This window comes from Oncorhynchus gorbuscha, linkage group LG11 (assembly GCF_021184085.1).
Source record: "Oncorhynchus gorbuscha isolate QuinsamMale2020 ecotype Even-year linkage group LG11, OgorEven_v1.0, whole genome shotgun sequence".
Classification (NCBI taxonomy): Eukaryota; Metazoa; Chordata; class Actinopteri; order Salmoniformes; family Salmonidae; genus Oncorhynchus; species Oncorhynchus gorbuscha.
Genome location: NC_060183.1, coordinates 13536405 through 13563489, shown reverse-complemented (window position 1 = coordinate 13563489; position 27085 = coordinate 13536405).

The window sequence follows — 27085 nt, the reverse complement described above, 5'->3', positions numbered from 1 at the left end:
AAAGGCATTCGGGACAGTTAAAGGGACATAAATTAGGTTACTTCAAATCAAATCAAATCAAATTTTATTTGTCACATACACATGGTTAGCAGATGTTAATGCGAGTGTAGCGAAATGCTTGTCTTATGATTGTGTCTACTGACGCCCCTGGGGTAATGTACAGTTGCTGAAGCATTATGACAACTCTGCGTCACAATGGTAGGGCTGAGCTGGGCTTGAGTCATTGACAAGTCATTGTCTCAACGCAGCCTTATAGTGCTGTGAAAGGATCCAGGATCCCAAAGGATTTGGGTGGATCCCATCCAAAAGGTATCGAAATTGTCAACAAAAGTTACACTCACTGAGCTGCAATAATCACGTAGCCAGTTGTGAAGAGAAAGAATCCTGCTAAAGCGTTTCAATGCCGCAAATCCGAGATGGCAGAGGGCCAGATATGATGGGTATTTTGTTAGTGTTTAGCAGAGGGTCAATCAACTCTTTAAATTACAGCTTTTCAGAACTGCCCTTCATAATGTCATTAAAACCCACATGGACTACAATAGAATCGATTTCCATTTTCTGGCATTGTACATTCAGGAGCAGCTTAGTAATGTGATTTACTCGAGCACTGGGATAAGACATTGTTTTTGCACCAGGAACAGTCACATTCCTTACCATTGGAGCTGCCCAGAATCACGGCTGGCGAGAAGGCCGAGAAAATCCGCCCACTCCCACGCTTCTCAGGATTCAGAGATCCCTTTATGGATGGGCGAGATGCATGATAACTTGAGTCCATTTGTCACGTTCGCCATAATGAGGAGACCAAGGCACAGCGTGATAAGAATGCATTCTTCTTTTATTACGCGAAAGAACACTAAACAAAACAACAAACGTATTGTCATGCAGGTGAAAGAGGACCCAAAAGCGACTTGGCGAAAACAGAGTCTTTAATCCAGTAAAGTAAATACAAACAAAAAACACAACTTTCACTCGAAATGACGAGGACAAACTGGAGACTCGATCTTGAACAGCAGGTGAACAGAAGGTTGCCTCGGGAAGGCACTTGAACCAGACAGACTCAGACACCTGCTCACCACGCAGCATCTGAGGAAAACACGACACGACAGGGCGATACACAAACACAGCACGGTGAATTCTAGACAAGGAACCGACAGGACAGGAACGGAACACAAAGGAAGAAATAGGGACTCTAATCAGGGGAAAGGATCGGGAACAGGTGTGGGAAGACTAAATGATTGATTAGGGGAATAGGAACAGCTGGGAGCAGGAACGGAACGATAGAGAGAAGAGAGAGCGAGAGAGTGAGAGAGGGAGGGGGAGAGAGAGGGATAGAAAGAGGGAAAGAACCTAATAAGACCAGCAGAGGGAAACGAATAGAATGGGAAGCACAGGGACAAGACAAGATAATAAATGACAAAACATGACAGTACCCCCCACTCACCGAGCGCCTCCTGGCGCACTCGAGGAGGAATCCTGGCGGCAACGGAGGAAATCATCAATGAGTGAACGGTCCAGCACGTCCCGAGACGGAACCCAACTCCTCTCCTCAGGACCGTAACCCTCCCAATCCACTAAGTATTGGTGACCCCGTCCCCGAGAACGCATGTCCATGATCTTATGTACCTTGTAAATAGGTGCGCTCTCGACAAGGACGGGAGGGGGAGGGAAGACGAACGGGGGTGCGAAGAAAGGGCTTAACACAGGAGACATGGAAGACAGGATGGACGCGACGAAGATGTCGCGGAAGAAGCAGTCGCACAGCGACAGGATTGACGACCTGGGAGACACGGAACGGACCAATGAACCGCGGAGTCAACTTACGAGAAGCTGTCGTAAGAGGAAGGTTGCGAGTGGAAAGCCACACTCTCTGGCCGCAACAATACCTTGGACTCTTAATCCTGCGTTTATTGGCGGCTCTCACAGTCTGTGCCCTGTAACGGCAAAGTGCAGACCTCACCCTCCTCCAGGTGCGCTCACAACGTTGGACAAACGCTTGAGCGGAGGGAACGCTGGACTCGGCAAGCTGGGATGAGAACAGAGGAGGCTGGTAACCCAGACTACTCTGAAACGGAGATAACCCGGTAGCAGACGAAGGAAGCGAATTGTGAGCGTATTCTGCCCAGGGGAGCTGTTCTGCCCAAGACGCAGGGTTTCTGAAAGAAAGGCTGCGTAGTATGCGACCAATCGTCTGATTGGCCCTCTCTGCTTGACCGTTAGACTGGGGATGAAACCCGGAAGAGAGACTGACGGACGCACCAATCAAACGACAGAACTCCCTCCAAAACTGTGACGTGAATTGCGGGCCTCTGTCTGAAACGGCGTCTAACGGGAGGCCATGAATTCTGAATACATTCTCGATAATGATTTGTGCCGTCTCCTTAGCGGAAGGAAGTTTAGCGAGGGGAATGAAATGTGCCGCCTTAGAGAACCTATCGACAACCGTAAGAATCACAGTCTTCCCCGCAGACAAAGGCAGACCGGTAATGAAGTCTAGGGCGATGTGAGACCATGGTCGAGAAGGAATGGGGAGCGGTCTGAGACGACCGGCAGGAGGAGAGTTACCCGACTTAGTCTGCGCGCAGTCCGAACAAGCAGCCACGAAACGGCGCGTGTCACGCTCCTGAGTCGGCCACCAAAAGCGCTGGCGAATAGACGCAAGAGTGCCTCGAACACCGGGATGACCAGCTAACTTGGCAGAGTGAGCCCACTGAAGAACAGCCAGACGAGTGGAAACAGGAACGAAAAGGAGGTTACTAGGACAAGCGCGCGGCGACGCAGTGTGCGTGAGTGCTTGCTTAACCTGTCTTTCAATTCCCCAGACTGTTAACCCGACAACACGCCCATAAGGAAGAATCCCCTCGGGATCAGTAGAAGCCACAGAAGAACTAAACAGACGGGATAAGGCATCAGGCTTGGTGTTCTTGCTACCCGGACGGTAAGAAATCACAAACTCGAAACGAGCGAAAAACAACGCCCAACGAGCTTGACGGGCATTAAGTCGTTTGGCAGAACGGATGTACTCAAGGTTCTTATGGTCTGTCCAAACGACAAAAGGAACGGTCGCCCCCTCCAACCACTGTCGCCATTCGCCTAGGGCTAAGCGGATGGCGAGCAGTTCACGGTTACCCACATCATAGTTGCGCTCAGATGGCGACAGGCGATGAGAAAATAAGCGCAAGGATGAACCTTATCGTCAGACTGGAAGCGCTGGGATAGAATGGCTCCCACGCCTACCTCTGAAGCGTCAACCTCGACAATGAATTGTCTAGTGACGTCAGGAGTAACGAGGATAGGAGCGGACGTAAAACGTTCTTTTAGAAGATCAAAAGCTCCCTGGGCGGAACCGGACCACTTAAAACACGTCTTGACAGAAGTAAGAGCTGTGAGAGGGGCAGCAACTTGACCGAAATTACGAATGAAACGCCGATAGAAATTAGCGAAACCTAAAAAGCGCTGCAACTCGACACGTGACCTTGGAACGGGCCAATCACTGACAGCTTGGACCTTAGCGGAATCCATCTGAATGCCTTCAGCGGAAATAACGGAACCGAGAAAAGTAACGGAGGAGACATGAAAAGAGCACTTCTCAGACTTTACGTAGAGACAATTCTCTAAAAGGCGCTGTAGAACACGTCGAACGTGCTGAACATGAATCTCGAGTGACGGAGAAAAAATCAGGATATCGTCAAGATAGACAAAAACAAAGATGTTCAGCATGTCTCTCAGAACATCATTAACTAATGCCTGAAAAACAGCTGGCGCATTGGCGAGACCAAACGGCAGAACCCGGTACTCAAAATGCCCTAACGGAGTGTTAAACGCCGTTTTCCACTCGTCCCCCTCTCTGATGCGCACGAGATGGTAAGCGTTACGAAGGTCCAACTTAGTAAAGCACCTGGCTCCCTGCAGAATCTCGAAGGCTGATGACATAAGGGGAAGCGGATAACGATTCTTAACCGTTATGTCATTCAGCCCTCGATAATCCACGCAGGGGCGCAGAGTACCGTCCTTCTTCTTAACAAAAAAGAACCCCGCCCGGCCGGAGAGGAAGAAGGCACTATGGTACCGGCGTCAAGAGACACAGACAAATAATCCTCGAGAGCCTTACGTTCGGGAGCCGACAGAGAGTATAGTCTACCCCGAGGAGGAGTGGTCCCCGGAAGGAGATCAATACTACAATCATACGACCGGTGAGGAGGAAGGGAGTTGGCTCGGGACCGACTGAAGACCGTGCGCAGATCATGATATTCCTCCGGCACTCCTGTCAAATCGCCAGGTTCCTCCTGAGAAGTAGGGACAGAAGAAACGGGAGGGATGGCAGACATTAAACACTTCACATGACAAGAAACGTTCCAGGATAGGATAGAATTACTAGACCAATTAATAGAAGGATTATGACATACTAGCCAGGGATGACCCAAAACAACAGGTGTAAACGGTGAACGAAAAATCAAAAAAGAAATAGTCTCACTGTGGTTACCAGATACTGTGAGGGTTAAAGGTAGTGTCTCAAATCTGATACTGGGAAGATGACTACCATCTAAGGCGAACATGGGCGTAGGCTTCTCTAACTCTCTGAAAGGAATGTCATGTTTCCGAACCCATGCTTCGTCCATGAAACAACCCTCAGCCCCAGAGTCTATCAAGGCACTACATGTAGCACCCGAACCGGTCCAGCGTAGATGGACCGACAAAGTAGTACAGGATCTTGATGGAGAGACTTGAGTAGTTGCGCTCACCTGTAGCCCTCCGCTTACAGATGAGCTCTGGCTTTACTGGACAAGAATTAACAAAATGTCCAGCAACTCCGCAATAGAGGCACAGGCGGTTGGTGATCCTCCGTTCCCTCTCCTTAGTCGAGATGCGAATCCCTCCCAGCTGCATGGGCTCAGACTCTGAGCCAGAGGAGGGAGATGGTTGCGATGCGGAGCAGGGAAACACCGTTGATGCGAGCTCTCTTCCACGAGCCCGGTGACGAAGATCTACCCGTCGTTCTATGCGGATGGCGAGAGCAATCAAAGAGTCCACATCTGAAGGAACCTCCCGGGAGAGAATCTCATCCTTAACCACTGCGTGGAGTCCCTCCAGAAAACGAGCGAGCAGCGCCGGCTCGTTCCACTCACTAGAGGCAGCAAGAGTGCGAAACTCAATAGAATAATCCGTTATGGACCGTTCACCTTGGCATAAGGAAGCCAGGGCCCTAGAAGCCTCCCTACCAAAAACTGAACGGTCAAAAACCCGAATCATCTCCTCTTTAAAGTTCTGGAACTTGTTAGAGCAATCAGCCCTTGCCTCCCAGATAGCTGTGCCCCATTCTCGAGCCCGGCCAGTAAGGAGTGAAATGACGTAAGCAACCCGAGCTCTCTCTCTAGAGTATGTGTTGGGTTGGAGAGAGAACACAATCTCACACTGCGTGAGAAAGGAGCGGCACTCAGTGGGCTGCCCGGAGTAGCAAGGTGGGTTATTAACCCTAGGTTCTGGAGGCTCGGCAGGCCAGGAAGTAACAGGTGGCACGAGACGTAGACTCTGGAACTGTCCAGAGAGGTCGGAAACCTGAGCGGCCAGGTTCTCCACGGCATGGCGAGCAGCAGACAATTCCTGCTCGTGTCTGCCGAGCATGGCTCCTTGGATCTCGACGGCAGTGTAACGAGCGTCTGAAGTCGCTGGGTCCATTCCTTGGTCGGTTCCTTCTGTCATGCAGGTGAAAGAGGACCCAAAAGCGACTTGGCGAAAACAGAGTCTTTAATCCAGTAAAGTAAATACAAACAAAAAACACAACTTTCACTCGAAATGACGAGGACAAACTGGAGACTCGATCTTGAACAGCAGGTGAACAGAAGGTTGCCTCGGGAAGGCACTTGAACCAGACAGACTCAGACACCTGCTCACCACGCAGCATCTGAGGAAAACACGACACGACAGGGCGATACACAAACACAGCACGGTGAATTCTAGACAAGGAACCGACAGGACAGGAACGGAACACAAAGGAAGAAATAGGGACTCTAATCAGGGGAAAGGATCGGGAACAGGTGTGGGAAGACTAAATGATTGATTAGGGGAATAGGAACAGCTGGGAGCAGGAACGGAACGATAGAGAGAAGAGAGAGCGAGAGAGTGAGAGAGGGAGGGGGAGAGAGAGGGATAGAAAGAGGGAAAGAACCTAATAAGACCAGCAGAGGGAAACGAATAGAATGGGAAGCACAGGGACAAGACAAGATAATAAATGACAAAACATGACACGTATGTGAAGCTATAAGAAACGAGTGCTGACAGGCAACTACACATAGACATACCAAACCCCCATAGATATACAAAAACCCTAGACAAGGAAAACACACACCACCCCGTCACACCCTGACCTAACCAAAATAATAAAGAAAACAAAGATAACTAAGGTCAGGGTGTGACAGTACCCCCCCCCCAAAGGTGCGGACTCCCGGCCGCAAACCTAAACCTATATGGGAGGGTCTGGGAGGGCATCTAACCCCAGTGGCGGCTCTGGTTCTGGACCCCGGACTGGACACCGTCACTGGAGACCCTGGGCTGGGGAACGTCGCTGGAGTCCCCGGGCTGGGGAACGTCGCTGGATGCTCTGGACTGGGTACTGTCGCCGGACGCTCTGGACTGGGTACTATCGCCGGACGCTCTGGTCTGCCGATGCGCACTGTAGGCCTGGTGCGTGGTGCTGGCACTGGTGGTACCGTGCTGGGGACACGCACCTCAGGGCGAGTGCGAGGAGCAGGAACAGGGTGTACTGGACCCTGGAGGCGCACTGGAGGCCTGGTGCGTGGTGCCGGCATTGGTGGTACCGGGTTGGTGACACGCACTTCAGGGCGAGTGCAGGGAGGAGGAACAGGGCGTACTGGACCCTGGAGGTGCAATGGAGGCCTGGTGTCTATAGCCGGCATCAATTGTTCCGGAACTTTAACACATGTGTCAGGATGAGTACGGAGAGCTGACTCAGGTGGCGTTCTTTTATTCCAAATCCGTGCGTCCTCCACCAACTCAACAACTCCCCCATTTCTCTCTCCTCCGAATCCTCTTTCTTCTCCCAGACTGGCTCTGGTTTACTCATCGGCTCCGCCGACTGCTCCATGTGCCCCTCCCCATTTTTTTTTATTGGAGTTTCTGTGGTTGACTTGACTCCTCGTGTCATCGCCTTTCCTCCTGTCCTATTTCCACCTGCTTCCATGGCAGGGTCCTGTCCCCTGCCATTATCTCCTCCCAGGTCCAGGATGTCCTCCACTCCTCTTTCTCCTGGGCCCAGTGTGTCCGCTCCTCATTCACACGCTGCTTGGTCATTATTTGGTGGGTTATTCTGTCATGTTCGTCATAACGAGGTGACCAAGGCGCAGCGTGATAAGAATACATTCTTCTTTAATTACACGAAACAAAACAACAAAACAAACGTGAAGCTATAAGACACGAGTGCTGACAGGCAACTACACATAGACATACCAAACCCCCATAGACATACAAAAACCCCTAGACAAGTGAAACACATACCACCCTTGTCACACCCTGACCAAAATAATAAAGAAAACAAAGATAACTAAGGTCAGGGCGTGACACCGTTGCTCCAGGTTCTGTTTTCGTATTTAATGAATATCGGTTTTGTTTCAATCATTTGAAATCATGGAATCATTTAGTAACCAAAAAAGCGTTTAACAAATCAAAATATATTTCTAGAAGTAGCCAACCTTTGCCTTGATGACACCTTTGCACACTCTTGGCATTCTCTCAACCAGATTCACGAGGGTGGCTTTCCAACAGTCTTAAAGGAGTTCCCACATATGTTGAGCCCATGTTTGCTGCTATTCCTTCATTCTGCAGTCCAACTCCTCCCAAACCATCTCAATTGTGTTGAGGTCGGATGATTGTGGAGGCCAGGTCATCTGATAAAGCATTCCATCACTCTCATTGTCAAATAGTCCTTACATAGCCTGGAGGTGTGTGTTGGGTCATTGTACTGTTGAAAAGCAAATTACAGTCCCATTTTTGTCTGGGCTGTGATGTTTCACAAAAGTTCTGAACCTTTTTATACTCATAGTTTCTACAGATTGTACATTTTTACAAAAAGTATTATTATATTATTGATCGATTGACTACGACTTTTCAAATCACGCCAGCCGACAAAATAGTTTTACAGCTCTTGAAAGTTTAATACTTTCTGAAAGGTAGCCATTATTTACTATTTTACATCTTTGTATTTATCACTTGGGTTTGGTATACTTCAACTGGTATGCCAGCCCTGGAGCTTTCCCAGACTTAAAGGCTTTAATTGCATCAAGAAGTTCCTCCTCTGTTGTTTGAAGTAATTTCTTTTGTTAATTGATGTAATGTTGCAAATGGACAGGTTAGTTTCAGCATTACTGATTCCAGCTTTAAGTGCTGCCAAAAATGGAGAAATGTGAAATGAAGCTTGAATCCACTGTGGTGTGTTTTACAAAATGACCTCTGTCTATTGGACACAGTAACACGTCCAATCAGTCTGCTGCTTTCTACAGTCCCTGAGAATGTTTCTTCATAAAAACAACAACCACAACATACTAAGGAGAGAAAACACATGGCGTAATCCATTTCGCAGTCTGCTGGAGATCAGCAGTCTGCAATCTGTAGAGAGCTCCAACTTCCTGACATGGAACCCAGAACTAAACTCAGCAACAAAAAAACAGCCCCTTTTCAGGACCATGTCTTTCAAAGATAATTTGTAAAAATCCAAATAACTTCACAGGTCTTCATTGTAAAGTGTTTAAACACTGTTTCCCATGCGTGTGCAATGAAACATAAACAATTAATGCACCTGTGGAACGGTCATTAAGACAAAGTTATGTCACAGTTATGAAAACTTAGGATACTAAAGAGGCCTTTCTACTGACTCTGTAAAACACCATAAGACAGATGCCCGGGGTCCCTGCTCATCTGCGTGAACGTACCTTAGGCATACTGCAAGGAGGAAGGGCAATAAATTGCAATGTCCGCACTGTGAGACGCCTAAGACAACGCTACAGGGAGACACAACGCTACAGGGAGACAGGATGGACAGCTGATCGTCCTCGCTGTGGCAGACCAAGTGTAACAACACCTGCACAGGATCGGTACATCTGAACATCACACCTGCGGGACAGGTACAGGATGGCAACATCAACTGCCCGAGTTACACCAGGAACGCACAATCCCTCCATCAGTGCTCAGACTGACCGCAATAGGCTGGACTGAGGGCTTGTAGGCCTGTTGAAAGGCAGATCCTCACCAGACATCACCGGCAACAACGTCGTCTGGGCGCACAAACCCACCGCTGCTGGACCAGACAGGACTGGCAAAAAGTGTTCTTCTCTGATGAGTTGCGGTTTTGTCTCACCAGGGGTGATGGTCAGATTCGTGTTTATCATTGAAGGAATGAGCATTACACAGAGACCTGTACTCTGGAGTGGGATCGATTTGGAGGTGGAGGGTCTGTCATGGTCTGGGGCGGTGTGTCACAGCATCATCGGACATAGCTTGTTGTCATTGCAGGCAATCTCAACGCTATGCATTACAGGGAAGACATCCTCCTCCCTCATGTGGTACCCTTCCTGTCGGCTCATTCTGTCATGACCCCTCAGCATGACAATGCCACCAGCCAAACTGCTCGTTCTGTGCTTAATTTCCTGCAAGACAGGAATGTCAGTATGGTGCCATGGCCAGCAAAGAGCCCAGATCTCAATCCCATTGAGCACGTTTGGGACCTGTTGGATCAGAAGGTGAAGGCTAAGGTCTTTCCCCATGTACATTTTTTTGAACTTGCAGGTGCCTTGGTGGAAGTGTGGGGTAACATCTCATAGAAAGAACTGGCAAATCTGGTGCAGTCCATTTTTGTTACTTTTGATTTTGAACCCACAACTTTGTTTGAGGACACATTATTACATTTCTGTTAGTCACATGTTTGTGGAACTTGTCCAGTTTATGTCTCAGTTGTTGAATCTTATGTTCATACAAATATTTACACATGTTAAGTTTGCTGAAAATAAATGCAGTTGACAGTGAGAGGACATTTCTTTTTTTGCTGAGTTTATTTTATAGTGATATCTCTGAATACGTTACATAGCAGTCAATCACACTGGAATGGGGAGGAGGGGAAAAACTCACAACATCTCTTCTCAGGGCCCTGTGTTAGTCTGGGTGGTGGGTTGGAAGTTTTGTTTCAGCTCTACTACTCAGTATGGACTCGCTAATGTGTTATGGACAGATATCTGGTCTGTTTTCTAATATTAATGTCACATAGATACAAAGCAGAAATGTGCACTTTGTAACTATTTGAACACATAATTCCATTTTAACACAGTGATTCCCAACCAGGGATACAGAACCCCTGGGGATACTTGGCCTATCCACAGGAGGTACTTGAGAAAAATCATGACACCATAGGCCTACTGGTAAAATGTACATGAGGGGATACTTCTGGGGTACTCCAGGCAGATCAAAATTCAGTTGGTACAGTAACGGGAAAAGGAACCACTGCTCTAACATATAGCCAACACATAGTTTTATTAATGATCTTTTAAGTACCAACTTCTATGCATTATTTACAGATCGTTACCATTTAATTGCCTGACTCACTTTCCAACAGACAAAACATTATCCAAGAATATATTTGAAAGTGCAGTATACAGGGAATTCAATGCAAATTGACATTGGCTGCATGTCTTGCATGAAACGGTTGTTTTTCTTCGTTCTCACATTATGCAAAACAGATTCATTAGTGGAGGGGATACGTTTCAGCTCTCACCCTTTCTACGTCTGACATCTATCATAGCCGTGTTGTCTTAAATAGAGTTTCGCTGAAATCTGAGAAACTCCCCAACACCTGGGAATCTATTTGGATTGTCACAACAGCAATTAACGCTCAGAGATCTCAGAAATCCCATACTGGAGGGCACAGTAGTGTTTCTAAAGAGGAAGAGCAGTATATTTACATTTACTTGACTGTAGGTTTACCTTTTCTTGTTCATTTACCCTTAATTAAATCAAAGAAAATTGTATTTGTCACATGCTTCGTAAACAACAGGTGGTGACTAACAGTGAAATGCTTACTGTACGAAGGAGTAAGTATTTCTCTTACAACCACGCACCCAAAGACTTCTATACAAGGGCTATTGAGTTTAGTCATACTATTGAGCATGTCTGGTTTAGTGAAGGCTCAGATGTGGGTTTTAACATTCATAATGAATTGGTTTCTGCTGTGAGAGAGAGAGAGAGAGAGAGAGAGAGAGAGAGAGAGAGAGAGAGAGAGAGAGAGAGAGAGAGAGAGAGAGAGAGAGAGAGAGAGAGAGAGAGAGAGAGAGAGAGAGAGAGAGAGAGAGAGAGAGAGAGAGAGAGAGAGAGAGAGAGAGAGAGAGAGAGAGAGAGAGAGACAGACAGACAGACAGACAGACAGACAGACAGACAGACAGACAGACAGACAGACAGACAGACAGACAGACAGACAGACAGACAGACAGACAGACAGACAGACAGACAGGCAGACAGGCAGACAGACACTTGGAGTGCATCCAGCCCTCCCTTTTCCCTCGTTCAGGCCTCGAACTCCAGCATGCAGCCGAGGTGAAAAAAGACAAAAAGAAAAAGAAAATCTATAGCAATCGATGGTTTTTAGAATTCTAATTTATATCCCTGCAGCAGAAAATTACCCTATAATTTCTCTCACACTCTTCCATTTCATTCTGTTGATTTTCTTATCATGATATACTGGAACGGTTCCTGGGCTACATTGTCTTCTCCACCACCTTTTAATGCTCTGTAAAGATTTCTAGTCTCCCTAAAGACAAAGCCTAGGTGTTTCAATGTTCTGTTTTTTTCAGTTCATCGGCTGCTGTGCAATCCAATATTTTCTCTGCCAGAGTCCTCTTGAGATGGGGGGAAATGGGCGAGTACTGCTCTAAACCTATAAAAGGCTGTCATAAATCACAGACAGTCATGAACCATGCTCTTCTTTCCAGCACCCTGTGATAACTCTTACAGGAAAACCACATGAATAACGTGACATGTGACATGTGAAGCAACATGTGATAACATAAAACTACATGTGAGAACATGAACTCACGTGTGAAATTTATGTAAAATAAATGTGACAACATAGGGATGCAAAATGTCAACGTATGAGAAAATGAAACTACACGTGAAAACATGTGAGCACAACATGTGAAAACACAATCTCATGTGAAATAAATGTGACACCATGAGGATGCAACATTAAAACATATGATACCATGACACTACATGTAAAACATTTGAGCAAATGTGAAAACATAATCTCATCTGAACATGGGTATGCAACATTTCAACATGAAATTGCATGTGACAACATTTGAGCACATGAAAGCCGAGATGTCAGATGTTCAGAAATATGGTATATTTACAACTAGTTACTGTATTTTTATAGCTAAATTTAAGTGTTAATGTACAGTATGTTGCTTCATGCTGATTGCTTGGTTGATAGCTACCTGAAGTTCCTGCTGTTCCACCAGTTCTATGAACATAAGGGATTTTGGCAAGAATATATTTCTGCATTTTGCCTAAAGTTGCAGTAAAAATACACTAAATTTCTAGAACAACTTGAAGGTGTTATGTCTATAAAAGACAGTATGCTGCTGTTGTCTGTTTTCAATTACTGTAAAATCGTGTATATTTTGTACTATGGACAATTTTTTCCACCAATGTAAAACTAGCCATGTTCAAGGACACCTGATGTAGAGTGGGGATTTGCAACCTCCTGATTGAGAGAGGAGCAATGTTTCTGCAGTGTCACCAGGTTCATAGTTACTGCTTGGAACATACACTGCTCAAAAAAAGGGAACACTTAAACAACACAATGTAACTCCAAGTCAATCACACTTCTGTGAAATCAAACTGTCCACTTAGGAAGCAACAATGATTGACAATACATTTCACATGCTGTTGTGCAAACAGAATAGACAACAGGTGGAAATTATAGGCAATTAGCAAGACACCCCCAATAAAGGAGTGGCGCTGCAGGTGGTGACCACAGACCACTTCTCAGTTCCTATGCTTCCTGGCTGATGTTTTGGTCACTTTTGAATGCTGGCGGTGCTTTCACTCTAGTGGTAGCATGAGACAGAGTCTACAACCCACACAAGTGGCTCAGGTAGTGCAGCTCATCCAGGATGGCACATCAATGCGAGCTGTGGCAAGAAGGTTTGCTGTGTCTGTCAGCGTAGTGTCCAGATCATGGAGGCGCTACCAGGAGACAGGCCAGTACATCAGGAGATGTGGAGGAGGCCGTCGGAGGGCAACAACCCAGCAGCAGGACCGCCTTTGTGCAAGGAGGAGCAGGAGGAGCACTGCCAGAGCCCTGCAAAATCACCGTGCAGGACGTTTGGCATTTTCCAGAGAACACCAAGATTGGCAAATTCGCCACTGGCACCCTGTGCTCTTCACAGATGAAAGCAGGCTCACACTGAGCACGTGACAGATGTGACAGAGTCTGGAGACGCCGTGGAGAACGTTCTGCTGCCTGCAACATCCTCCAGCATGACCGGTTTGGCGGTGGGTCAGTCATGGTGTGGGGTGGCATTTCTTTCGGGGGAAACACAGCCCTCCATGTACTCGCCAGAGGTAGCCTGACTGCCATTAGGTACCGAGATGAGATCCTCAGACCCCTTGTGAGACCATATGCTGGTGCGGTTGGCCCTGGGTTCCTCCTAATGCAAGACGATGCTAGACCTCATGTGGCTGGAGTGTGTCAGCAGTTCCTGCAAGAGGAAGGCATTGATGCTATGGACTGGCCCGCCTGTTCCCCAGACCTGAATCCAATTGAGCACATCTGGGACATCATGTCTCGCTCCATCCACCAACGTCACGTTGCACCACAGACTGTCCAGGAGTTAGCGGATGCTTTATTCCAGGTCTGGGGGGAGATCCCTCAGGAGACCATCCGCCACCTCATCAGGAGCATGCCCAGGCATTGTAGGGAGGTCATACAGGCATGTGGAGGCCACACACACTACTGAGCCTCATTTTGACTTGTTTTAAGGACATTACATCAAAGTTGGATCAGCCTGTAGTGTGGTTATCCACTTTAATTTTGAGTGTGACTCCAAATCCAGACCTCCATGGGTTGATAAATGTGATTTCCATTGATCATTTTTGTGTGATTTTGTTGTCAGCACATTCAGCTATGTAAAGAAAAAAGTATTTAAGAAGAATATATCATTCATTCAGATCTAGGATGTGTTATTTTAGTGTTCCCTTTATTTTTTTGAACAGTGTATATTAACACACTACAAAGTAAGGGTATGTTGTTGGTCCCTGGTGTACCAAAAGGTCAAAGGTATACTTCAAACCTACACATGTAAACTCACATGGTACAGTTTGGTACCTTGTAGGTATGGGAGATTTTTTCTAATATTTGGAATATAATGTATGGTCATCACTGCACTTTAAAATATAGGTGAGGTAATGTACTGATTAGGGGCATTATCATATTTGGGGGCATGGTTAAATATGTGCATTTGTGCCAAACATCAGTTGAAGTGTTGGAGCAGTTTAAGTATTTGATGGTTTTGCCACAGTAAATTGAGGAAGTCTGTAACATTGTTCTGGAAAACATGTCAAGTGACTGTAACAGTAATGGTATGTGCTGTAAAGAGGTTTTTGTTCATTGTCTGCTAGCTGAGTGGCAACTTGTTGCTCTGAATATGATATTTATTGACCTGAAGCTACTTTATTGACTGGAAGCTACTAGTACACTTGCTGCCACTGGCAATCCTTGCTAGTAACCTAGCATGCCTTGACTGATGTTTCTGTTGAAAACATGTGCTTCACTTGCTGAGTGGCAACATACTGTAGTAGTTAATGTGATCTGTTGTATTCGGTTCAAAAATTATAAGCGTCTATACTATCAGCTCTGCACCCTTGTTAATGGCGGACATAAATGCATGTGATGAAGAGCCATATGGTGTTTAATTCATAGCAAGTCACTATGTTACTGTAATATTCAAGGGAATGTCACAATAGCTTACTAACAACTGGTTGATATATTTAGCTTTCTGTGAGCGTACTGCAATTAAGCTTTGTGAAAAAGCACAGCAACCACTCATCAGTGCAAATCTTTATTGTCAACTTTAACAATTAAAGCACTTAAATGGTACAACATTTTCACCTAAGGTTAGCAAAAATGCAACATATTTTAGACCATGCCACCAAATAGTCTAATGAGCTCCTACCACCTACATTAAAAAAATATATATATTTTCCCCACACCAGTTACAACCATACACATAATAACCACAACTGACAGACACACACAAACAACTACATCTCATCTGCCCACACCCACATGCTCACAACCCCATCTCTATTGCCTGCATTAATGTTTGCCACATGGCCCTAAATTGTACCATTTTGTTTTTCTCGGTCGCCCATACTATTTCAGTAATAAATCATTTGATTTTACATTGTGTTAATGATGGAGGATTGATTGATTTCCATGTTTTTAGTATACATTTTTTCAAGATGAATGATGAGAAGAGAATCGGCCAGCCCATTGGGTATCTCACAACACACCCATACGCCATGTCTTTAAATATGCAGACAGACAGATTAAAAGTATGTTTACGTTGTAATACTTCGGACAGCCAGTTTTATAGCTCCGCCCATAACTTTTGGACTTTATAGCATTCCCAGAGAGCATGGATTATTGAGTCATTGCTCATTTTACACTTAAAACATGTCTCTGCTATTATGCTGTAAGAATTTGTGAAGTGTGTATCTTCTATAGTAAATTCAATAAATTAGTTTACACTGGATTCAGCATACATTTCCGTTAACTGTAATTTTGTTAGTTATGCTCACTAGTAGATATTTTCTCTAAGAGATCGTGAGCTGGATATGCATATCTTTACCTATTATATGAGCATTCCTCAAGGTTGCTCTGATATCCAAAATATTTATAATCGAAATCTTATGATACACAACTTTTAGTTGTATGTATTTGAATATATCTACATTGGTTAGTCCAACATTGCATTTGAATTCTCTCATGGAAATAAATGTGCTTCCTGCTACCAAGTCATTTATGGTTTCTATGCCTTTTAGTTTTCCATGTGGACCAATTTATCTGTGAATTGTGAAAAGCTATCTAAGGATTGTTCCATAGGTTTGTGTTTTTAGGGAGTGATATTGGTTTTTGTAGAATACGTTTTACTATCTTCCATATTGTTATAGTGTTCTATAACACTAGACACGTTAGTTTGTACGTTAGTTTGTACATTTGTACATTAGACACATACAAATATCCTGGGGATGAGTATAAGCATCTTTAATATGTACCCATAGTTCCTCTTTAGTACATTTAAATATATGTCACAAGTAAAAGGCTTTGGTAGCAAGTTAAAACAACCCTCAGACATAGGAACATATTCAACTTTCCTTTTATTCTATTACTTTTATATGCCCATATATAGTCTGTTATGAGAATGTCTTTGGTGGGGTAATTGGTATTACCGAAATAAATACAAAAATATTGTGAGCCATGGCATTCTGAAGAGGTTTTATTCTACCTGTAAGATTTATGGGAAGATTGTTCAGTTTAATTAGATCTGCTATCATATTGTTGAGTAATAGAAAAAAGTTATCTTTATATATTTGTTCTTTGTTCTCACTTATGAAACATCCTAAGTATTTAATATTTTTCTGGTCCCCTTAAAAGATTTACTGTAAATCACAAGTCATTATTTTTGTTGCAGTATTATTGCAGTTAATAAAATGTTTTCCAATAAAATTGCAAATGGGCCTTCCAAATGGACAAAATTCAGCCCTGGACAGCTCTGTCATGAGGAATGGGCCAAAATTCACCCAACCTATTGTGGGAAGCTTGTGGAAGGCTACCTGAAACATTTGACCCAAGTTAAGCAATTTAAAGGCAATGCTACCGAATACTAATTGAGTGTATGTAAACTTCTGACCCACTGGGAATGTGATGACAGAATTAAAAGCTGAAATAAATCATTCTCTCTATTATTATTCTGACATTTCACATTCTTAAAATAAAGTGTTGATTCTGACCTAAGACAGGGAATCTTTATGAGGATTAAATGTCAGGGATTGTGAAAAACTGAGGCCTATAAAAGTTTGGGTCTAGACTGTCTCCCCCTTTGAAGAGGGGATGACCACGGCAGCTTTTCAAACTTTTCGGGATCTCAGACGATATGAAAGAGAGGTTGAGTATGCTAGTAATAGGGGCAGCAACAACTTTTGTGGATTTGACTCTAAGAAGATTTGAGTCTAAGAAGTCTAAGAGTCTAAGAAGGCTGTAGGATCAGTCCAACTTATTTAAATCTGATTTTCATAGAAGCTTTAAAATTATCTTTATAAGCGTTGTTGTTTCTAATTAAAGCATTCTCATCATATTATTTTTAAACTTATAACTGTTTTGGCTTTTATTTATTTATTGTGTAAGGCCTGTGAGATGTTTGCCAGGTTTATTTGCCATTAAATATGACCAATTTAAATTCTTAAGGTATAGGGGGCAGCACTTTTCACTTTTGGATAAATAGCGTGCCCAATTTCAACTTCCTGCTACTCATGCCAAGAATATAAGATATGCATATTATTAGCAGATTTGGATAGAAAACACTCTGAAGTTTCTAAAACTGTTTGAATCATGTCTGTGAGTATAACAGAACTTATGTAACAGGCAAAACCCCAAGTACTAACCGTTCGGAATTAGTTTTTTTAGGTCTGTCTGTTCAGTGGGTTCTCATTGGGAAACGATATTTCTTAGGCGCTTGTTTTCAGTTCCTACCACTTCCACTGGATGTCACCAGTCTTTGGAATTTGGTTGAGGCTATTCCTTTGTGCAATGAAGAAGTTCAGCCATCTTGGAAAAAGGTAACGCTTTTGAGAGTTAGACAAGACTTGAAAAGTACTGTTAGTTTCCTCTCGTCCTCTATTGAAAACAGATAGACCCGTCTTCAATTTGATCGATTATTCATGTTTAAAAATACCTAAAGTTGTATTACAAAAGTAGTTTGAAATGTTTTGGCAAAGTTTACAGGTAAATTTTGAGATATTATGTAGTGACGTTGCGCAATTTGGAAGCTGTTTTTTTCTGGATCAAACGTGCCAAATAAATGGACATTTTGGATATATATGGACGGAATTCATCAAACAAAAGAACCAATTGTGATGTTTATGGGACATATTGGAGTGCCAATAAAAGAGGCTCGTCATAGGTAAGGCATGTTTTATATTTTATTTCAGCGTTTTGTGTAGCGCCTGCAGGGTTGAAATATGCTACTCTCTTTGTTTACTGTTGTGCTATCATGAGATAATAGCTTCTTATGCTTTCGCGGAAAAGCCTTTTTAAAATCTGACATGTTGGCTGGATTCACAACGAGTGTAAATTTAATTTAGTATCTTACATGTGTGATTTAATGAAAGTTTGATTTTTATATCATTTTATTTGAATTTGCCGCGCCGCATTTTCCATGGCTTTTGGCCAAGTGGGACGCGAGCGTCCCCTATACCATAAGAAGGTAACTTCTTAGGGACGTGGTCCCGTGGTGGGAACATCAATCAGCGGAAATCTTCAAGAGCGCCACCTATAGAGGTTGATAAAACTCAAACTTTCATTAAAATGGACATACAATATACTGAATTAAAGCTACACTCGTTGTGAATCTATCCACCAAGTCAGATTTGTAAAAAGCTTTTCGGCGAAAGCATGAGAAGCTATTATCTGATACCATGCACCCTCAAAATACTGCAACGTCACCTAACACGACAGATTTTGCGTTAGCCGGCGCAAACCAAAACGCAGAAATAAAATATAAAACATTCATTATCTTCGACGAACTTCTTTCTTGGCACTCCTAGATGTCCCCTAAACATAATTTAGGGTCTTTTTTCGATTAAATCGGTCCATATATAGCCTAGATATCGATCTAAGAATACTGTGTGAACAACGGAAAAAAATAGCTTTTTCTAACGTAACGTCATTTTTTTAAATTAAAAAAGTCGACGATAAACTTTCACAAAACACTTCGAAATACTTTTGTAATGCAACTTTAGGTATTAGTACACGTTAATAAGCGATAAAATTCATCAGGAGGCGATGTAAATTCTATAGATGTCGTCTCGAAAAAATGTCTTGGAGAGAGCTTGACCAAAACATCCGGTCGGAGACCGGAGGTAATCGGTTCCCTTGATTCGGTTAGACCAAGAATCAAAGCTGAATCAAATGACAAGACTCTAGACAACGTGTGGAAGCTGTAGGCACTGCAACCTCGGCCTAATTTAATTCGGTTAACTTTGAACAATTCCTTGAAGTCGCGCATGGATATTTATTTCCATTTTCAGTGATCAGATTTTCATGCACTTTTCGATGAAACGCACGTTCTGTTATAGTCACAGCCGTGATGTAACCAGTTTTAGAAACATCTGAGTGTTTTCTATCCACACATACTAATCATATGCATATACTATATTCCTGGCCTGAATAGCAGGGCGCTGAAATGTTGCGCGATTTTTAACAAAAAGCTGCGAAAAGCTGCTTAAATTCTCGACTTCCCTAACATTAAGCCAAAGAAAAAGTAAGCAACCTTTCCGCTAGGAGCAGAGTTACATTCACCAATGCTCTGGATAGCATGAAAATAGCCTAACCAGCTCTGCTAGGGTGAGTAAAATGGTCAGAGTTTGGGTGGGGCCCAAAGCTTCAGTGTGAACCAGAGTAACTTGACGCGACAACAATGAGCCAAGCAAGCGGAAAGGGCACATGACGTCTTATTTAATGAAAGAGGTTGCAGTCTGCCATAAAGCTTTCATCCATGTTTATGGGTAAGAGTCTAGTTACAGTTTGATATTATACATTTATAATTTTGTCAAAGTTGTTTTCACTGCAATTTAATGCTTGCCGTTAGCTAGCTAGCTGAAGTTTGATTGGCTTGCTTGCTAGCTAGCTAACATTGAATCCACTATATTTGAGAAACTTTAGTTTTAGCTAGCTATGACAATCAGTTTGTATTGCTAGTACTCTGGTTTGGGATTATAGTTCATTGTTTAGCTAGCTAACGTTAACGTTACATGTCTAAACAAAATATCCCAAGTTAAAGCTTGTGACAAATGTGACAAATGTGACTGTCACACCCTGACCATAGTTTGCTTTGTATGTTTCTGTGTTTTGGTTGGTCAGGGTGTGAGCTGGGCATTCTATGTTACATGTCTAGTTTGTCTAGTTCTATGTTTGGCCTGATATGGTTCTCAATCAGAGGCAGGTGTTCGTCATTGTCTCTGATTGGGAACCATATTTAGGTAGCCTGTTTGGTGTTGGGTTTTGTGGGTGATTGTCCTTGTTATTGTCTCTGTGTTACTTTGCACCAGTATTAGGCTGTTTCGGTTTTCGTGGTACGTTTATTGTTTTTGTATTTGATTTGTGTTTACTTTGTTTCATTAAACATGGATCGCAATAGCCACGCCACATTTTGGTCTGACTCTCCTTCACATACAGAAAACCGTTACAGTGACAAATGCAGCAGTGTGGTGTCTCTACTGGTAGTCGATGATAACACTCGTTTTTTTTAACCATAAACACATTTTTGATGATTTAAAATTGTATTTGACCTCCAAAATGATTGGCATTACTTTCATTGATCTCACATTATTTCTGTATTTTCCAGAAGCTGTTAAGTCAGCCAAGCCGGAGAAGCATGAGCAGCATCTCCTGATGTTTCAGAGTGAACGGTCTGTGTACCGGAAGGTGGTTGCTGACATTTTGACACGAAAATTGTTCAATTCACACACTTATCAAGAGAACATCCCTGTTCATCCCTAGTGCATTTGATCTGGCAGACTCACTAAAGACAAATGGTTTGTTTGTAAATTATGTATGATGTATGATTGTTTCAGTGTGACCCTGGCTATCTGTAAAAAAACAAAAAAACACAATTGGGCCGTCTGGTTTAATATAAGGAATTTGAAAATAATTTACTTTTGATACTTAAGTACATTTTAGCAATTCCATTTACTTTTGATAATTAAGTATTTTTAAAACCAAATACTTTTAGACTTCTACGCAAGTAGTATTTTACTGGGTGACTTTTACTTTTATTTCAGTCATTTTCAATTAAGGTATCTTTACTTTTACTCGAGTATGACAATTTAGTACTTTTTACACCACTGGATGTGGCTGGAGGTTATTGCATGTCTTTCACATGACCCATCAATTAAGACAAGTGTGTCTGGGTAAGCGTCATCTAATATTTATAAAATATTTTTATCTGGACACTCAGTTTTCTTGGAATTGTTCTTTATTACCACCACTTTTAGTCTTTATCTTTACTACACTACTCACATTTTAGCACATGACCTCACATGTGAACCCTTAAATAGATGGGTGGAGCTGGTTTAAGGGGGTGTGAACAATGCTGAATTGGTGAAGACAAAGGAGAGCTATCCAGTAGGTACCAGAACATTCAAAGGCCCTTTTCTTAAAAGTCATTTTACAAGTTGATCCACTTTCAAAGCAGAATTCCTTTCCCATTGTTCCTCAACAATGCTGTGTATGATATGTCATTGTGTAGCTCTGAGTCTCTACTTTTTACCTATGTAAAATCCCAATTAAAATGTAGCTACATAAGACCAAAATGGTGGCATAGCAACCAAGAGTTTGAATACAAATCCCAGGTGAGGACATGTTGAATAATGTGTAATTACCGTTTAAATGAAGACACAATGTAGTCATGTATGTCAAAGTGTGTCAATAGTTGGAAACTGTGTGTTAAAAGCACTGTGTGTGTGTGTGTATCATAAATACACATTTTTGTTTGAAGGGCCTCACCTATGAAATGTCACGTGAAAATATAAACCACATGTGAAAGCTAATGTGAGCTCATTTGAAAATCCATGTGTAACTTAGTGTTCCAAAAATAATGGCGCCGGAGAGGATGGCTGCCGTTTACTGGGTTCTTAACCAACCGTGCTATTTTGTTTGTTTTTTCGCATTGTTTGTAACTTATTTTGTGCATAATGTTGCTGCCACTGTCTCTTATGACCGAAAAGAGCTTCTGGACATCAGAACAGCGATCAAATCAAATCAAAGTTTATTTGTCACGTGTGCCGAATACAACAGGTGTAAGTAAACCTTGCAGTGAAATGCTTACTTTCAGGCTCTAACCAATTGTGCAAAAAAAGTATTAGGTGAACAGTAGGTAGGTAAAGAAATTAAACAACAGTAAAAAGACAGGCTATATACAGTAGCGAGGCTATAAAAGTAGCGAGGCTACATACAGACACCGGTTAGTCAGGCTGATTGAGGTAGCATGTACATGTAGATATGGTTACTATTGGCCAACGTACAATCGCTGGATAATAAAATGGACGAACTACAAGCACATATATCCTACTAACGGAGTATTAAAACCATAATATCTTATGTTTCACCGAGTCGTGGCTGAACAACGACATGAACAACATACAGCTGGCGGGTTACACATTGGATCGGCAGGATAGAACAGCAGCCTCTTGTAAGACAAGGGGTGGCGGTATACATACACTACCGTTTAAATGTTTGCGGTCACTTAGAAATGTAATATTTGTGAACAACAGCTGGTGCACGATATCTAAGGAAGTCTCGAGGTTTTGCTCACCTGGGGTAGTGTATCTAATGATAAGTTGTAGACCACACTATCTACCGAGAGAGTTTTAATCAATATTCTTTGTAGTTATCTATTTACCACCACAAACCAATGCTGGCACTAAGACCGCAATAAGCAAACACGAAAACGCTCATCCAGAGGTGGTGCTCCTAGTGACACAGGACTTTAATGCAGGGAAACTTTTAAATCCGTTTTACCTAATTTCTACCAGCATGATAAATGTGCAACCAGAGGGAATAAAACTCTAGAGCACCTTTACTGCACACACAGAGATGCGTACAAAGCTCTCCCTCGCCCTCCATTTGGCAAATCTGACCATAATTCTGTCCTCCTGATTCTGCTCACAAGCAAAAAAGTAAAGCAGGATGCACCAGTGACTCGGTCAATAAAAAAGTGGTCAGATGAAGCAGATGCTAAGCTACAGGACTGTTTTGGTAGCACAGACTGGAATATGTTCTGGGATTCTTCCGATGGTATAGAGGAGTACAGCACATCAGTCACTGGCTTCATCAATACATGCATCGATGACGTTGTGCCCACAGTGACTGTACGTACATACCGCAACAAGAAGCCATGGATTACAGGCAAAATCTGCACTGAGCTAAACGGTAAAGCTGACACTTTCAAGGAGCGGGACTATAACCCAGAAGCTTATAAGAAATCCCACTAGGACCTCAGGTGAACCTTCAACCAGAAGCATCAATGGAGGACTAAGATCGAATTGTATTATAACGGCTCCGATGCTTGTCGGATGTGGTAGGGCTGGCAAACTATTACAGACTACAAAGGGAAGCATAGCTGCGAGCTGCCGAGTGACACGAGCCTAACAGACAAGTTAAATTACTAACAGATGAGCTCAATTTAGTAAGTAACACTGAAACATGCATGAGAGCCTCAGCTGTTCCGGATGACTGTGTGATCAAACACTGTGGAAGACCTTTAAACAGGTCAACTTTCACAAGGACGCAGGGCCAGACGGATAACCAGGATGTGTACTCCGAGCATTGATGCACTGACCAACTGGCAAGTGTCTTCACTGACATTTCAACCTCTCCCTGTCTGAGTCTGTAATTCCAGTATTTTTCAAGCAGACCACCATAGTTCCTGTGCTCAAGAACATTAAGGTAACCTGCCTAAATGACTACCGACTCGTAGCACTCACATCTGTAGCCATGAAGTGCTTTGAAACGCTGGTCATCGCTCACATCAACACCATTATCCCAGAAAACCTGCTCCAATTTGCATACCGCACCAACAGATCCACAGATAATGCAATCTCTATCGCAGTCCACACTGCTCTTTGTGAGAATGCTATTAACCGACTACAGCTCAGCATTCAACTCCATAGTTCCCTGCAAGCTCACAACTAAGCTGAGGACCCTGGAACTTCCTGACGGGCCACCCCCAAGGTGGTAACGGTAGGTAACAAGACATCTGCCACGCTGATCCTCAACACGGGGACCCCTCAGGGATGTGTGCTCAGTCCCCTCCTGTACTCCCTGTTCACTCATTACTGCATGGCCAGGCATGACTCCAACACCATCATTAAGTTTTCCGATGACACAACAGTGGTAGGCCTGATTATTGCCAACGACAAGACAGCTTATAGGGAGGAGGTCAGAGATCTGGCCGTGTGGTGCCAGGAAAACAACCTCTCCCTCAATGTGATCAAGACAAAGGAGATGATTGTGGACTACAGGAAAAAGAGGACAGAGGATGCCCCCATTCTCATTGACTGGGCTGTAGTGGAGGAGGATGATTTTTTAAAGTTTCTTAGTGTCCACATCACCCACAAACTAACAGGATCCAAGCACACCAAGAGAATCATGAAGAGAGCACGACAAAACCTATTCCCCCTCAGGAGACTGAAAAGATTTGGCATGGGTCTTGAGATCCTCGAAAGGTTCTACAGCTGCACCATTGAGAGCATCCTGACTGGTTGCAATCACAGCCTGCTATGCCAACTGCTCGGCCTCCGATCGCAAGGCAATACAGAGGATAGTGCGTATGGCCCAGTACATCACTGGGGCCACGCATCCTGCCATTCAGGACCTCTATACCAGGCGGTGTCAGAGGAAGGCCCTAAAATGTCTTAATTGACTCGAGCCACATTAGTCATAGACTGTTCTCTCTGCTACTGCATGGCAAGCGGTACCTGAATGCCAAGTCTAGGTCCAAGAGGCTTCTAAACAGCTTCTAACCCCAAGCCATAAGACTCCTGAACATCTAATCAAATGGCTACCCAGACTATTTTCATTGAATCCCCACCCCCTCTTTTACGCTGCTGGTACTATCTGTTTATTATCTATGCATAGTCACTTTAATAACTCTACCTACATGTACATATTACCTATATTACCTCAACTAACCGGTGCCCCTGCACATTGACTCTGTACCGGTACCCCCTGTATATAGCCTCACTTTTGTTATTTTACTGCTGCTCTTTAATTATTTGTAACTTTTATTATTTTTATTTTTTCTTTCTTAAAACTGCATTGTTGGTTAAAACCTCTCTAGGCTAGGGGGCGATATTTTCAAGTCCGGATGAAAAGCGTGCCCAAAGTAAACTGCCTGCTACTCAGGCCCAGAAGCTAGGATATGCATATGATTAGTATATGTGGATAGGACACACTCTAAAGTTTCTAAAATGTTTTGAATGATGTCTGTGAGTATAACAGAACTTACTTGGCAGGCAGAACAGCGAGGACAAACCATACAGGATTTTTTTTGAGGTCACTCTCTTTTCAAGGGGTTTCTATGTGGATCTAGATTTCTAAGGCACTTGCTTGCAGTCCCTATCACTTCCACTGGAAGTCAACAGTCTTTAGAAATTGGTTGATGTTTTTCCTTTGTGTAATGAAGAAGTATGGCTGTTCAGAACGAGGGTCGAGTCTAATGTACTGTTTGTTAGGGGCACACGACCTGAAAGCTCGCTCAACTTTGTTTTTATCCGCTATTGAACGCAGTTTGTCTCGTTTTAAATTTTATAGATTATTTACGTGAAAAATTACCTAAAATTGGATTAGGAAAGTTGTTTGAAATGTTTGGACAAAGATTACAGGTAACTTATTAGATATTTTGTAATCATGTTGCGCTTGTTGGAACTTGTGTTTTTCTGGATCAAACGCACCAAATAAATGGACATTTTGTAGCTATAACGATGGAATTAATCTAACAAAAGGACCATTTGTGATGTTTATGGGACATATTGGAGTGCCGACAGAAGAAGCTTGTCAAAGGTAAGGCATGAATTATATTGCTATTTCTGAGTTTTGGGTCATGCCTGGCGGGATGAAATATGATTGTCTGTGTTTGTTTGATGAGGTGCTGTCCTCAGATAATAGCATGGTTTGCTTTCACCATAAAGCCTTTTTGAAATCTGACATGGTGGCTGGATTAACAAGAAGTAAAGCTTTAATTTGGTGTATTGCACTTGTGATTGTATGAAAGTTAAATACTTCTAATAATTTAATTTGAATTTGGTGCTCTGCCATTTCACCAGATCTTGTCAAATCGATCCCGTTAACGGGATTGGATCCCTAAGAAGTTTGAAGGCCTTGAAAGTAAGCATTTCACTGTAAGGATTACCTACACCTGTTGTATTCGGTGCATGTGACAAATACAATTTTATTCGATTTGATTTCACGTGAAAATCCAGGATTTACCTCGTGATTTTTCTATAAGGGACTGCACATAAACAGAAACACCTCATTGAAATAGCCAGTAAACACTGATATTTGTGTTACTAGAGCTTCCAAGAAAGTCCTCTATAATTTCCACATGTACTCTACTTATAAGTAATTTACAAACTTGGCTCAAAGAGCACTAGACATCGTCTTTAATGTTGGCTTTACATACCCAAGTATAACCTGTACATCTTTAGTTACAATGAAAGTCATTCTGTTTTCTTGCTACTACAGCTACTTCCTTCATTGCTTACACAGTCGTGACAGATGCTCCTCTTTGCAGCTCTCAATCATCATCATCTTCCTCCGTCTCTCCCCTTTTGGAGAAAAGAGTAGCTGATGTCATCTCCGCTATGCTGATCCAGTCTTCTGTTAATATATTGCAACCTACTGCTACTTCCACCTCCACTAGACTAATGTGTTGGTTATACTACCACTTCTCCATCCTGTGGCTCTCTCATTTACAGGTAGAAAATATCTCCATTATATTACTGCAATGACGACTTAGCCAATAGACCACTGGGATTGTAATGCTACAGTTGGCTTTCCCATTCTGTTCAGTCCATCTCGACTCCGCATCAAACTATTAGGTTTTGAATCAACACCACACGCTATAATGTTCTGTCTCTGTCTCTCTTTCTCTCTCTCTAATATTCTGCAACTGTTCATGGCTTTGAAGCACTTGGGCAGAAAAATTCACACAAGATTTGTTCAGCTCACATCTCTCAAAATTCTCTCTCTTTC